Source organism: Ambystoma mexicanum, chromosome 13, assembly GCF_040938575.1.
Source record: "Ambystoma mexicanum isolate Mex_15411 chromosome 13, UKY_AmexF1_1, whole genome shotgun sequence".
In the NCBI taxonomy this organism is placed as follows: domain Eukaryota; kingdom Metazoa; phylum Chordata; class Amphibia; order Caudata; family Ambystomatidae; genus Ambystoma; species Ambystoma mexicanum.
Window position 1 is genome coordinate 814191032 of NC_090938.1, and position 13765 is coordinate 814204796.

Below are 13765 nucleotides of genomic sequence, written 5' to 3' on the forward strand. Positions count from 1 at the left end.
CGCCCTATCCCGGTCCCTGGAAAACAACGTTGAAGGGGCCAAGGACCCAGAACCTTTGATTACTTCGAAGCATTTCCTGTCGATGGTGACTCCCCAGCTTCAACAGTTGTTAGAAGCCACTAGGACGGATCCCTCCAGGTCACAGATACTGCAACGCTCTGACATCAAAGAACGTGACGGCTTGTTGTTTTTAGGGGATCGTCTATACGTTCCCACCTTAAAGCTACAGAAGATCGTTCTGCAAAATTGTCACGATTCAGTCGTTTGTGGTCACCGAGGAGTTCGCACAACTCAAGAACTGGTCGCACTGCAATTCTGGTGGCCTGGATGGGCCACGCTGGTGAAGCTCTACGTGGATTCCTGTCCAGTATGTGCCCAGACTAAGATTCCGCGCAAGAAACCCGTTGGTCTTCTGAAACCTACGCCTACACCCTCGTACCCTTGGCATATCATTGCTACGGACTTCATCGTGGATTTACCGCTTTCGGGTGGTTACACGTGTATCATGGTGGTAGTGGACTGCTTCACCAAAATGGCTCACTTCCTGCCTTTTCCTAAACTACCCACCGCTTCCCAGATGGCACAACGTTTCCTTCACGAGGTGTATCGTCTCCACGGTCTTCCCGAGAAGATTCTGTCGGATCGTGGGTCTCAAATCATCTCTTCCTTTTGGGACCAACTGTGTCGGCATTTGGACATTCAGCGTGCTCCGAGTTCTGGTTATCATCCCCAGACCAATGGGCAGACAGAACGTACCAACCAAACTCTTGAGCAGTATCTACGTTGTTACGCCAATGCCACTCAAGACAACTGGTCAGAGTGGTTGGACACCGCGGAGGTGGCTTACAACAATGCTGTTCATTCTGCTACCGGACTCAGTCCCTTTTTCTGTTCTGCCGGATTACATCCCAAGCTACTACCTGTTCGTCCTATTTCTACCAGTACTGTTCCATCCGCAGATGCCTTGGTGACTCAGATACGCGATCAATATCGTCTGGCGGCCGGTACCTTGGCAGTGGCACGGGCACGGATGAAGGAACAGGCTGACAGGAAACGAAGTTCTGAGCCTGACCTTCAAGTTGGTGGCAGAGTATGGCTGTCCTCTAGGAATCTGCCGATACGCAATTTACCTGTGAAACTAGCCCCCCGCTTTTTTGGTCCCTTCCGCATTATTGGGCGGGTTTCCTCTGTAGCTTTTCGGTTGCCCCTACCCCGTTCTTGGAGGATCCATCCCGTTTTTCATGTCTCTCTTTTGAAGCCCTATGTACCTGATGTTCTGGAACGTTCCTGTTCCCGTCCTGCCCCGGTCTTGGTTCAGGGAGTTCCTGAGTTTGAAGTGCAGGAGATTTGCGATTCACGGATTAGGCGTGGTGCACTGCAGTTTCTGGTCAGCTGGAAGGGCTATCCGGCTTGTGACCGCACTTGGGAACCGCGCTCCTTTGTGCATGCGCCGCGCCTGGTTCGGGACTTCTATCTCCGCTATCCCTGGAAGCCTGGTGCCCCGGGGTTGTCCGTGAGGGGGTATGGTGTCACGCCGCGCGCTCGCTCGCGTGTGCCACTTACCTGTGGGGATCCGGGTTCTCGACCTCGGCAGACTTCTCCTTCATGGAGACTCTATCCGCGGTGGCGTCTTTTCCCACGCCGTTCCGCGGTCCATGGGCGCAGCCATCTTGCGTGTTCTGCGCATGCGCGGATCGTCCACATTTGGCGTTCGCGGATGCGCAGTAACGCTGACTTGCGTTCCGGACCTCGCTTTGGTCCCGGACTCTAAAAGGGCCTTGCATGCACGGAGATAGCGCGTCTCAACGCGGTTTTTTCCGTGTACACGCTGCTGGAGCCTGGTTTCCTTTGCTTCAGTCTCTCCTGTTATCCTTGCCAGTTTTGCCCTGCTCAGTCCTGTCCTCTTACCTTTCTCTCCCCCCTGCCCCCTGGTCCCTTTAGTTCCTGGTTTTCCTGCCTGACCCTGTCCCTACTTCCTGGCCTTGGGGTTTGGAGGGGTTCTTCTTTGGGTTGCCTGTCTTGCCTTATTCCTTCCTTGTTTCCCATCCCGAGTGAATTCTTGGTCAGTCCTTCCTGTCCTTGCTGCCTGGCCTTCTCTTCTTCCTTGTGCCCTGCCGGTACCCGCTGCCTTCCTGGAAATTCCGAAGAACAGCCCATCTATCTACTGGTGTTTAAGGACTCATTCGCCTTCTCTGTCAGTGGAAACACTGTCCCGATGTCACGTTAATGCAGAGAAGTGCCACCCGTGGCGTTGGGAGTTGGTTCAGCGCTATCCTGCCATTTATTGTCAGGAGGGTGTTGGGTTAACTTCCCGCGTTACAGCTTCATCGGCATCGTCGCTCCAACAGACTGGCTGCCTCGACTCCACGAACCCCGGGAAGAAAAGGTAACCAGCGATCCCGTGAAATCTCGCTTAACAGCAGTCCAGCTGCTGAATAAGCAGGATTTCCCAGTACCACGGCTTTCTAAGTAATGGAGCAGATCTTGCAGCGTGCAGTCCAGCTGCTCAATAAGCAGGATTTCCCAGTACTGCTGCTTTCTAAGTAATGGAGCAGATCTTGCAGTGTGCAGCCTAGCTGCTAAATAAGTAGGATTTCCTGGTACTGCTGCTGTCTAAGTAATGGAGCAGATCTTGCAGCGTGCAGTCCAGCTGCTAAAAAAGCAGTATTTCTCAGTACTGCTGTTTTCTAAGTAATGGAGCAGATCTTGCCGCGTGCAGTGTAGCTGCCAAATAAGCAGGATTTTCCATTACCGCTGCTTTCTAAGTAATGCAGCAGATCTTGCAGCGCACAGTCCAGCTGCTAAATAAGCAGGATTTCCCAGTACTGCTGCTTTCTAAGTAATGGAACAGATCTTGCAGCATGCATTCCAGCTGCTGAATAAGCAGGATTTCCCAGTATCGCTGCTTTCTAAGTAATGGAACCGATCTTGCAATGTGCAGCCTAGCTGCTAAATAAGCAGGATTTCCCAGGGCCGCTGCTTTCTAAGTAATGGAGCAGATCTTGCAGCGTGCAGTCCAGCTGCTGAATAAGAAGGATTGCCAGGTAACGCTGCTTTCTAAGTAATGTTGCTGATCTTGCAGCGTGCAGTCCAGCTGCTCAATAAGCAGGATTTCCCAGTACTGCTGCTTTCTAAGTAATGGAGCAGATCTTGCAGCGTGCAGTCCAGCTGCTAAATAAGCAGGATTTCTCAGCACCACTGCTTTCTAAGTAATGGAGCAGATCTTGCAGTGTGCAGCCTAGCTGCTAAATAAGCAGGATTTCCCAGTACCGCTGTTTTCTAAGTAATGCAGCAGATCCTGCAGCGTGCAGTCCAGCTGCTAAATAAGTAGGATTTCCCAGTAGTGCTGCTTTATTAGTAATGGAGCAGATCTTGCAGCGCACAGTCCAGCTGCTAAATACGCAGGATTTCCCAGTACTGCTGCTTTCTAAGTAATGGAGCAGATCTTGCAGAGTGCAGTCCAGCTGCTAAATAAGCAGGATTTCCCAGGGCCGCTGCTTTCTAAGTAATGGAGCAGATCTTGCAGTGTGCAGCCTAGCTGCTAAATAAGCAGGATTTCCCAGTACTGCTGCTTTCTAAGTAATGCAGCAGATCTTGCAGCATGCAGTCCATCTGCAAAAATAAGCAGGATTTCCCCGTACTGCTGCTTTCTAAGTAAGGGAGCAGATCTTGCAGCATGCAGTCCAGTTGCTGAATAAGCAGGATTTCCCAGTACTGCTGCTTTATTAGTAATGGAGCAGATATTGCAGCGTGCAGCTTAGCTGCTAAATAAGCAGGATTTCCCAGTACCACTGCTTTCTAAGTAATGGAGCAGATCTTGCAGTGCGCATTCCAGCTGCTGAATAAGCAGGATTTCCCAGTACCGTTGCTTTATTAGTAATGGAGCAGATATTGCAGCGTGCAGCTTAGCTGCTAAATAAGCAGGATTTCCCAGTACCGCTGCTTTATTAGTAATGGAGCAGATCTTTCAGCATGCAGCCTAGCTGCTAAATAAGCAAGATTTCTCAGTACCACTGCTTTTTAAGTAATGGTTCAGATCTTGCAGCGTGCAGTCTAGCTGCTGAATAAGCAGGATATCCCAGTACCGCTGCTTTCTAAGTAATGTAGCAGATATTGCAGCTTGCAGTCTAGTTGCTGAATAAGCAGGATTTCCCAGTACCGCTGCTTTCTAAGTAATGGAGCAGATCCTGAAGTGTGCAGTCTAGCTGCTGAATAAGCAGGATATCACAGTACTGCTGCTTTCTAAGTAATGCAGCAGATCTTGCAGCGTGCAGTCCAGCTGCAAAAATAAGCAGGATTTCCCTGTACTTCTGCTTTATTAGTAATGGAGCAGATATCGCAGCGTGCAGCTTAGCTGCTAAATAAGCAGGATTTCCCAGTACTGCTGCTTTCTAAGTAATGGAGCAGATCTTGCAGCTTGCAGTCTAGTTGCTGAATAAGCAGGATTTCCCAGTACCGCTGCTTTCTAAGTAATGGAGCAGATCCTGAAGTGTGCAGTCTAGCTGCTGAATAAGCAGGATATCACAGTACTGCTGCTTTCTAAGTAATGCAGCAGATCTTGCAGCGTGCAGTCCAGCTGCAAAAATAAGCAGGATTTCCCTGTACTTCTGCTTTATTAGTAATGGAGCAGATATCGCAGCGTGCAGCTTAGCTGCTAAATAAGCAGGATTTCCCAGTACTGCTGCTTTCAAAGTAATGGAGCAGATCTTGCAGTGCGCATTCCAGCTGCTGAATAAGCAGGATTTCCCAGTACTGCTGCTTTCTAAGTAATGGAGCAGATCTTGCAGCATGCAGTCCAGCTGCTGAATAAGCAGGATTTCTCAGTACTGCTGCTTTATTAGTAATGGAGCAGATATTGCAGCATGCAGTTTAGCTGCTAAATAAGCAGGATTTCCCAGTACTGCTGCTTTCTAAGTAATGGAGCAGATCTTGCAGTGCGCATTCCAGCTGCTGAATAAGCAGGATTTCCCAGTACCGCTGCTTTATTAGTAATGGAGCAGATATTGCAGCGTGCAGCTTAGCTGCTAAATAAGCAGGATTTCCCAGTACTGCTTCTTTATTAGTAATGGAGCAGATCTTTCAGCATGCAGTCTAGCTGCTAAATAAGCAGGATTTCTCAGTACCGCTGCTAAGTAATGGTTCAGATCTTGCAGCGTGCAGTCTAGCTGCTGAATAAGCAGGATATCCCAGTACCTCTGCTTTCTAAGTAATGGAGCAAATATTGCAGCTTGCAATCTAGCTGCTGAATAAGCAGGATTTCCCAGTACCGCTGCTTTCTAAGTAATGGAGCAGATCTTGCAGCTTGCAGTCTAGCTGCTGAATAAGCAGGATATCCCAGTACCGCTGCTTTCTAAGTAATGGAGCAGATCTTGCAGCGTGCAGCCTAGCTGCTAAATAAGCAGGATGTCCAAGTACCGCTGCTTTCTAAGTAATGGAGCAGATATTGCAGTGTGCAGCTTAGCTGCTAAATAAGCAGGATTTCCCAGTACCGCTTCTTTATTAGTAATGGAGCAGATCTTTCAGCATGCAGCCTAGCTGCTAAATAAGCAGGATTTCTCAGTACCGCTGCTTTCTAAGTAATGGTTCAGATCTTGCAGCGTGCAGTCTAGCTGCTGAATAAGCAGGATTTCCCAGTACCGCTGCTTTCTAAGTAATGGAGCAGATATTGCAGCTTGCAGTCCAGCTGCTAAATAAGCAGGATTTCCCAGTACCAATGCTTTCCAAGTAATGGAGCAGATCTTGCAGCGTGCAGCCTAGCTGCTAAATAAGCAGGATTTCCCAGTACTGCTGCTTTCTAAGTAATGGAGCAGATATTGCAGCTTGCAGTCTAGCTGCTAAATTATCAGGATTTCCCAGTACTGCTGCTTTCTTAGGAATGGAGCAGATCTTGCAGCGTGCAGTGTAGCTGCTGAATAAGCAGGATATCCCAGTACCGCTGCTTTCTAAGTAATGGAGCAGATATTGCAGCTTGCAGTCTAGCTGCTAAATACGCAGGATTTCCCAGTACCGCTGCTTTCTAAGTAATGGAGCAGATATTGCAACGTGCAGTCTAGCTGCTGAATAAGCAGGATTTCCCAGTACCGCTGCTTTCTAAGTAATGGAGCAGATATTGCAGCTTGCAGTCTAGCTGCTGAATAAGCAGGATATCCCAGTACCGCTGCTTTCTAAGTAATGGAGCAGATATTGCAGCTTGCAGTCTAGCTGCTAAATTATCAGGATTTCCCAGTACCGCTGCTCGTAATGAGGCCCATTGTGTATAGGCGCTATATAAATAAACTATCATATCATATCATAGTCCAAGTATCTGGAGTGGCTCAGGTTGCAGACGTCTGATCTAGGAAAACAAGCGAGCAGCCCCCACCTCGCTTCCTGGTATCTAGTATGTGCATGACATCTACCAACTGGAGAGGAGCGGTCGCAGTGCTACACGAAAACCGGAAGCGGGTTTGATAGTCCAGAAAAAGTGCTGCACTTGTATACGTGACGGAAAGGCTGAGGTACTGCACACATAATAGTGCAGTGAAGTAATGGATCGAAATGTGGCCTTATCCAGAAGGTCCAGAGCAGGTTCTTTACTAATCTCTTTAGAGACTTGGGGGGAAATGCTTTGATTAAAAGAGGCTTTAATCAGTGGCAGCAAAAAGGAGGTGGTAGTTGAAGGAATTTGTTTTATAAGATGAGCAGGAAGAGGATCAGGAGGACAGGAAGTGGCATTCAGGGCCAAGAGAAAAGGCAGATTCAGAAATAGGGAGAAATTATACAAAATCAGGACTATTCTTGGGGAAACCGGAGAAGTAGCAGATGCTGAGTTGGGCGTTTTAGAATAACTGATAAATGCTTTGGGTGTTTTCAAGGAACCAACAATTGAAAAGATTCACTTGAAGACTGGGTGTAGAGACTGGAGAAGGGCGTACACAGTGTGTTATGACTTTAATACGTTCCCCTGGCCCGTTGCCTACATTATCAATTTGATATTGCAGAAAACATTTCTAATGGACTCCTTCCTCCCACAGATTCCTCATCTATCTCCCTCTATCATGGAAACTCTTATGCTGCCAGGAGGCGTAGCACAGCTCTGCATTTGTTCCACCCGACGCCTCTACGCACCCCGTGCTAGGTATGAGGTTGGGGCCAGTATATATAGAGGTGCCACACCCCTTGACCTCCGTTACTTTTTTCTGCGCACTCTGCTTACTTTAGGAACACCGCTCTCTTCATTTAACACATTTTCTTCTAAGCGTTCTCAAATTCCCTGCAATGCCGAATCTGATCAGGTCTTTGGGGTTTAAACCCTGCGTGGATTGCAGACATCATATGTCCATTTCAAGTCCTCACCATAGCTACCTTTACTGCCTTGGTGAAGGCCATGACGCGCAGGACTGCAAGTTGTGCCAATCAATACACCTCAAGGTGCTCGAAGAGTGTAAAGCAAAACCTTTCACCTTCCTCCACAAGGAGAAAGGTGATAAGTGGACCTGTTGTCATGACCTACAGAACGCGCCCCTTTTGGACTTCCTGGTCCTTGTCTCAACGTGGCTTGCACTCCCTGATACTCCCAACATGGCCGTCCAGCGTGAAACACCTTCCTCGCTCTACACGTTGGACGTAGTGTGTTCTATTAATAGAGCACGCCCCCCGCGGCTCTGTGCGTCTCAATGCTATTGCGAAGTAGCGACCAAACGTGTGCTCCGTAGCTCGCAGTATTGATTCCCTGATTCTGTCCCTACTAACTCCATTCCTAGTCCCTCTCCTTTCTTTCTTGCTTCCTGGACTCGTGTGCTGAGTAGTGCACTTTCTTAATTTCCCGGATTCCTGGATCGTTGCATCCCAGAACTTTGAACGCACGCTGGAGTCGAAAGAGACTCGTGCAGCCTTATTCAAGACCCGATCCGTCCGCAAGAAGGCATCGACCAAGAAATCCAGCAAAGATCGGACTCGGGTGAGAAGGGGGGGAACTCCTTGACACCTGTTTAAGGTTGCCGGGCGCAGACCATGGCATTGAGGCACAATCCCCAGTCCAAAGGGGCAAAAAGAAGAAGAAACTCTGCAAGAGGTCAATATCCTCTGGTGGTTCTATGCAGCATCATTATTGTTCATCTTCCAAGAAGAGGAGCCACCACTCCAGGGACACCCAAGAAGACGAGGCCCTCCAGGTGCCTTTTCCCACACTGTTCTCTAGCCAAATGAATGGGAGGCATTCAGGCTGAAGATGCTTGACCTCATTCCCAACGCAAGTGGCCATGGCATCAGCGCCGTCTGCAAATGCTTAGGGCCGAATAATATAAGTCCGGTCTTAGCAGCGTTAAGCTGTAAATAGTTCTTTGACATCCAGCTGCTTACCTCTGTCAAACATTGCTCCAGTTTGCTGAACGCTTCCTGGAAGTTGGTTATTCGTAAGAATATCTGGGTATCATCGGCACATGAATGGAAGTCCAACCCATACCGTCTAAGAATTTCCAAAAGGGGTAGAATATATACATTAAACGGTAATGGTGACAGGGAAGATCCCTGTGGGACTCCTTTCAATCAGGCAGTGGACGGGCCAGTGATGGAGTTATTGGACAGGCCAGCTTCAGTTCTTATGGTGGACCGCAACCTGGCCAAAAAGCATAGGCCGTCACCCTCTGAACCCTTGTTTCTTTCTGCCCATGCTGCCCCAGACAGGTTGGTGGTCCAGGCTGCTACAGCTAACCTTAAGACCACCTCTTTTCCATCCTTGCCCCCAACAGGGAGAGCAAGATACTGGGCGCATGGGCTAGGAAGATGTTTGGTTCTTTGAGCCTTAGTCTCTGGTGTGTCAATTGCTTTTGTGCTCTGGCCAAGTCTTCATTTAGCCTTTGGTCAGTTATGGCTGAGGCGTCCGAACACATCCCGAAGGGGAGATGCACAAAGGTTTTGAGGATCTCATCATGGACATCAAAAAAGCCGCCTATCAGATACCATACTCTGTGTTGCAAGGACGAGGCCCACCAGTTCTGTCTTGCGAAGGTTCTCTTTGCCAAGGACATCAGGGGTTGCTACTGACATCCAAGAGTAACTTCTGGACATGCCCTTCAAGTCGCTTCAAGCCTCTAAGGCTACCACCAAGTCACTGAGGCTGGCAGTACAGCAACAATGACCTGTGAGCTCAGTGGGCAGGGGAAGGGCTTTTTGCCCCTTTTCCACTTATGCCCAAAGACGTCATAAACGTACCTGGCCGCCGCACACAGCAGTCCTCCTGTGGGCTGCTGGTTGTCCCGTGCTGCACACAGCACCCCTTCCCTTTCGCGCCAGTTGCAGCAACCCTTCCCTGGATTGCAAAGAGTCCTGTATCTGAAGCGATAATGCCGGCATCTCTCCTCCAGTCACCGACAGCAACACACATGGAGGTTGCCATGGCGTCTCAAGGACGCTGGGCAACGCGCAGATCATTGCCGGGCATGGCAACACGGTCACATGATAACAACATGTCACAAGATCTACCAGAAAGCCTTCGGACATTATTTAAATGCTCGGCCTTCGAGCAACTTTGCTTCTCAGCAGTTGTCGCGGATGGCGTTTGTTTTTGTATGAATTTTTGACCTCCTGATGTCTGGATTTTTGGCTCAGGTCTTTTTTGGATTGCTGCTGTTTTTTCCCTGTTGGTTTTGGTGAACTGGCGATTTGTCTGTATATTGAATTACTTGGATTTTGACCCTGGAACTTTGCCTTTGGAACTCTTTTGGATTTTCCCTGGATTTTTGGAAACATTTGATATTGGACTTTGTTTATACCTGGAACTTTGGTGAGACTGAAAAACTGGATACTGTCACCCACCTAGCTTGCGCCCTTGTGCCGTTTGGGTTAAGTTTGACACATATTGGATTTGATGACAATGCGCAGCAGGATTTTATCACTTCAAGGCTTGCCTATTCCTGGATCAGGTATGTTATGTATACAGGCGGGTTACATGAATATATAGTTAAAGATTTGTGTGACACCCCTTTTTCTTTTAGCTGCAGAGTGCCTGGCAGTGGTGTATCCTGTCTCACCTTGTGTCCCAATTTCTGTCCAGGGACTGTCTTTCTTCTTCCCTGGCTGGTACTTGGGAAGAAGATACAAGTTTATCTGGGACCTCAGTTCATGTCAGCCGTAGAGGTCAAGCATCATTGGCTAGGCAAGGGCAACCTTTTTTCTTACAGGGGTGAGGGGCCAGGTTGCACCCATAGGAGGCGCTTATACCTCCACTCTGCCCTCCCCCCGCAACCCACAGTCCAAAAGCTGTTTGAAGAGGACTTTCACCATCTGTCTCCTGTGGGAGGCGGAATATCCCTGTTTGTTGAGGAATGAATGGATACCACCTTGGGCGCCTGGACGTTACAGTTTATACAACAGGGGTACTGCCTCCCATTTGCCTCTCGCTCTCCAGACCACCCCCATGCCACCAACCTTTGCCTCTGGAACCTCTCCTACCGGAGAGATCTGTCAAACAAGGCCATAGAGATGGTACCCTGCTCGGAACGAGGCAGGGGTTGGTGCCCATCACACTTTCTGGTGCCAGAGGTCTGAGAACCATCCTGAGTCTGCAGCCTCTGAACTTGTCTTTGCGCAAGGACAAATTCAAGATGGTCACTCTGGCTCAGATTCTCCAGGCCCTGGACATGAATGGCTGGCTGGTCTCCCTGGATCTCCAAGATGCTTGCTTCCATGTGGCTATCCACAAGAAACACAGAAAGTACCTGGGATTCAAAGTGGGGAATTGTCATTTCCAGTTCATATTCCTGCATTTGTCTTTCTTCAGCACCCAGGATTTTCACCAAGCTGCTAGCGGTAGTGGCTCACCTCAGGAGAGCAGGCATTCATGTTGTTCCCTACCTATATGACTGGCTCATCCAAGCCCACTCACCGGATCTACCGTCTGCACACCTGTACCGAGCGTGCAGCCTATTGCACAGCTTGGCTTCTCCCTGAGCTACAAGAAGTCTCAAGTTTCCCTATGCCAGTCCTTCTGATTTTTCAGTGCTGTCTTGGACACTCTCATGGGATGGGGTTTGCCGCCTGAGGACACAGTGGCAAACATCTACAAGATGGTCCTGGTTTTCCAGTCACAGGCGACAGTTCATCCTTGGCTTTTCTGTGCTTGCTGGGTCTAATGGCTTGCTGCATCTTGGTGGTGCCAGAGGCCTGCCTCTGCATGAGGTCGCTACAATGGCTTCTGAGCTCACAGTGGTCACAGTTTCAGGGCCGAGCATTGGAACTTCTACTGGTCTCAGAGAGAGAGTGTCCAGAGACCTGCAATGGTGTTCCGTGAAGGACAACCACCTGAAGGGGTCACTATTTCGTCAACTTTGGCCACAAGTGACTCTAGTCATGGATGGGTGCCTGAAGGGCTGGTGTGTTCCTCCTCTAAGAACGTACCTTATGGTGAGCGGACTGTGGTCCCCATTGGAGTGCTGGAAGCATATTAATCTGCTGCAGCTGAGGGTGATCAGGCTCTGTGAACGGCAAGATGGTACTGGTCCTGATGGACAATAATGTAGCCATGCATTACCTCAACAAGCAAGGTGGCATGGGCTCCTTGCCTCTGTGCAGAGAAGCAATACAATTGTGGTTCTGGGTGCTGGAGAACAGTTTGTCTCTCACTGTGGCCCAACTGGCCGGCAGGGAGAACATGCCAGTGGATGCACTGAGCAGACAATCATCAGGAAGATCTGGAGGAGATTTTCCAACACTGGGGTAATCCTCAGGTGGACCTCTTCACTTCCAGTGAACAGGAAGTGCAGGTATTTCTGCTCCAGGGAATTTCCTCATAATGGAGCTCTGGGGGATGGCTTGATGATCGAGTGTGACTTTGACCTACTGTGTTCCCACCAATCCTTGTCATTCCGCTGGTTCTCAGGAGACTGTGTCCGTTTGGGTCCACAATGATCTTGATCACTCCGGACTGTGCCCGGAGGACATGGTGCCGGGAGTTGCTGGACATGGCCATCTGCCCTCCCTTGTTTCTACCACAGAGGACGGACATCCTCTCCCTCTGGGAGAGGAGGGTTCTGAACTGAATCCATGAAGCCTGAACCTTCATCTCTAGCTGAGGTATAGGGAGTGGGATCTGGACCCTTTTACTTGCTCCATTGTCTCTGTGTTGGAGATTCTTCTGTCTTTGGCATGGATGGGCCTGAAGATTGGTAGAGTGCAGAGTAAATGTCCCCAAGGGGTCTTTCTAATATGTTTCCCCGATGCTAGTTTGTTGTTCCAGCATGGGACTCAAATTTAGTGTTGACGTTTTTAATGGGCACTCTGAGCCCTGTTTGACCCCCTTAATTCTTGTTCATTAAGACTGCTCACACCAATTTTCCTGATTGCCATCACTTCCGTGAGATGGGTGAGATGGGTGAGATGGGTGAGTGAACTCCAGACTGGATCTGGTAGGGGCTCTCAAGTTATAAGTCTCTCGAACAAGGGAGAACAGAACTGATAGGCAACTTGTTGTAGGTTACGCAGGCGTCCAAGCTGACAGGGCTGTCACCAAACAGACCCTGTCTCAATGGATGATTCTCTGGGTCTCAGAATTCTATGATCTGGCAGGCAAGGAGATCCCAGAGGGTCTCAGGTTTCACTCCACCAGAGGATTGTCCGCCACTTCGGCTCTGCAATGTGGAGTGCCTTTTCTGGATATTTCCCAAGCGGCTACGTGGACAGCATTATTCTTTAGACTCTGTCTGGTCAGAATGTTCGTTTTGGCAGGGCTCTCCTTCAGCGTGTTCTGGTTTAGGTGGTGTCCTTGCTACCCTCTCTCCTCCAGGTCATTGCACTGCTTTGGGAGCCTCTCACAGATGACGAATCCATGGGAGGAAGGAGTCATTAGAAGAACAAATTACTTACTCTCAGGAAGGTTCTTTCTGGTGGACGTTCCTTGCATGGATTCCTCATCACCCTCACTTCCTGCCCCTCTTGGGGTTGGTGGTATAACTTAGTTCTGCGGTCCCTCGGTGTCAAAATCCTAGGCTAAGAGGGTTGAACTGTGGACACGAGGTGCTGTGCCGCCACATATACTGGCCCCAGTGTCATGTCCGCATGGGGCACGTAGAGGTGTCGACGGAAACGTTTCTGAAGAGCAGCTGCACTGGGAGGTGGATATCATAGATGTGGAATCCGTGGGAAAAACGTTCATCAAAAAAATGACTTCGTGGCAAGTAATCTGTTCTTCACACCTGGTACATGTCGTGTATGTATGAGGGGCCACATTCTGGCCTAAATGTTATATACCTGAGCTACCCTCACCACCCCAGTTGGCCAGAGTTATTAACTGCCCCAGAGGATACTCTGACTGCCAGGCGGGACTTGAGCCCTTGTCTCCTTCTGCCTCTGAGAGGGTGGGTGAGTGTGTATAGACACCTTGCACAGGGGGAGTCTAGTGGTTATGGTGGGGTGGCATGTTCTGATCACCAACACTCTCTCCTTCAGGCCGGGCTTCATCTGCGTGTCTCATTCTGCGTATTTGAGTGGGTGGGTAAGTGTGATTAGTGCCACTAGCTCCTTCCATAGGGGAGTCTAAGGGTTGTGGTAGGGTGCGCATGTTATGTATCACACACTCTTTCTCTTCTCACTGTCTGCATGTGAGGGAGCGTGAGTGTGGTTAGAGTCACTGGCTCCTTGCACAGGGAACTCTTGTGATTATGGTTTGAATGTTCTGGATCACACACACTCTTGCCTGCAGAGGCTGCTTCACCCGCTTATCTTTTACTGCCTGTACGAGAGGGTGGGTGTGTTTAGTGTTCCTTGCTCCTTCCCCAGGGGAGTCTAGTGG

At 49.4% G+C, this 13765-nt stretch overlaps 1 protein-coding gene across 2 annotated transcripts in view; it reads left to right on the top strand.

The window, feature by feature from the left end:
- The window catches only part of LOC138522052 (antigen peptide transporter 2-like), a 296928-nt gene that overhangs the window by 41227 nt on the left and 241936 nt on the right, over positions 1 to 13765 (top strand). The gene's annotated exons all lie outside the window — the stretch shown is intronic.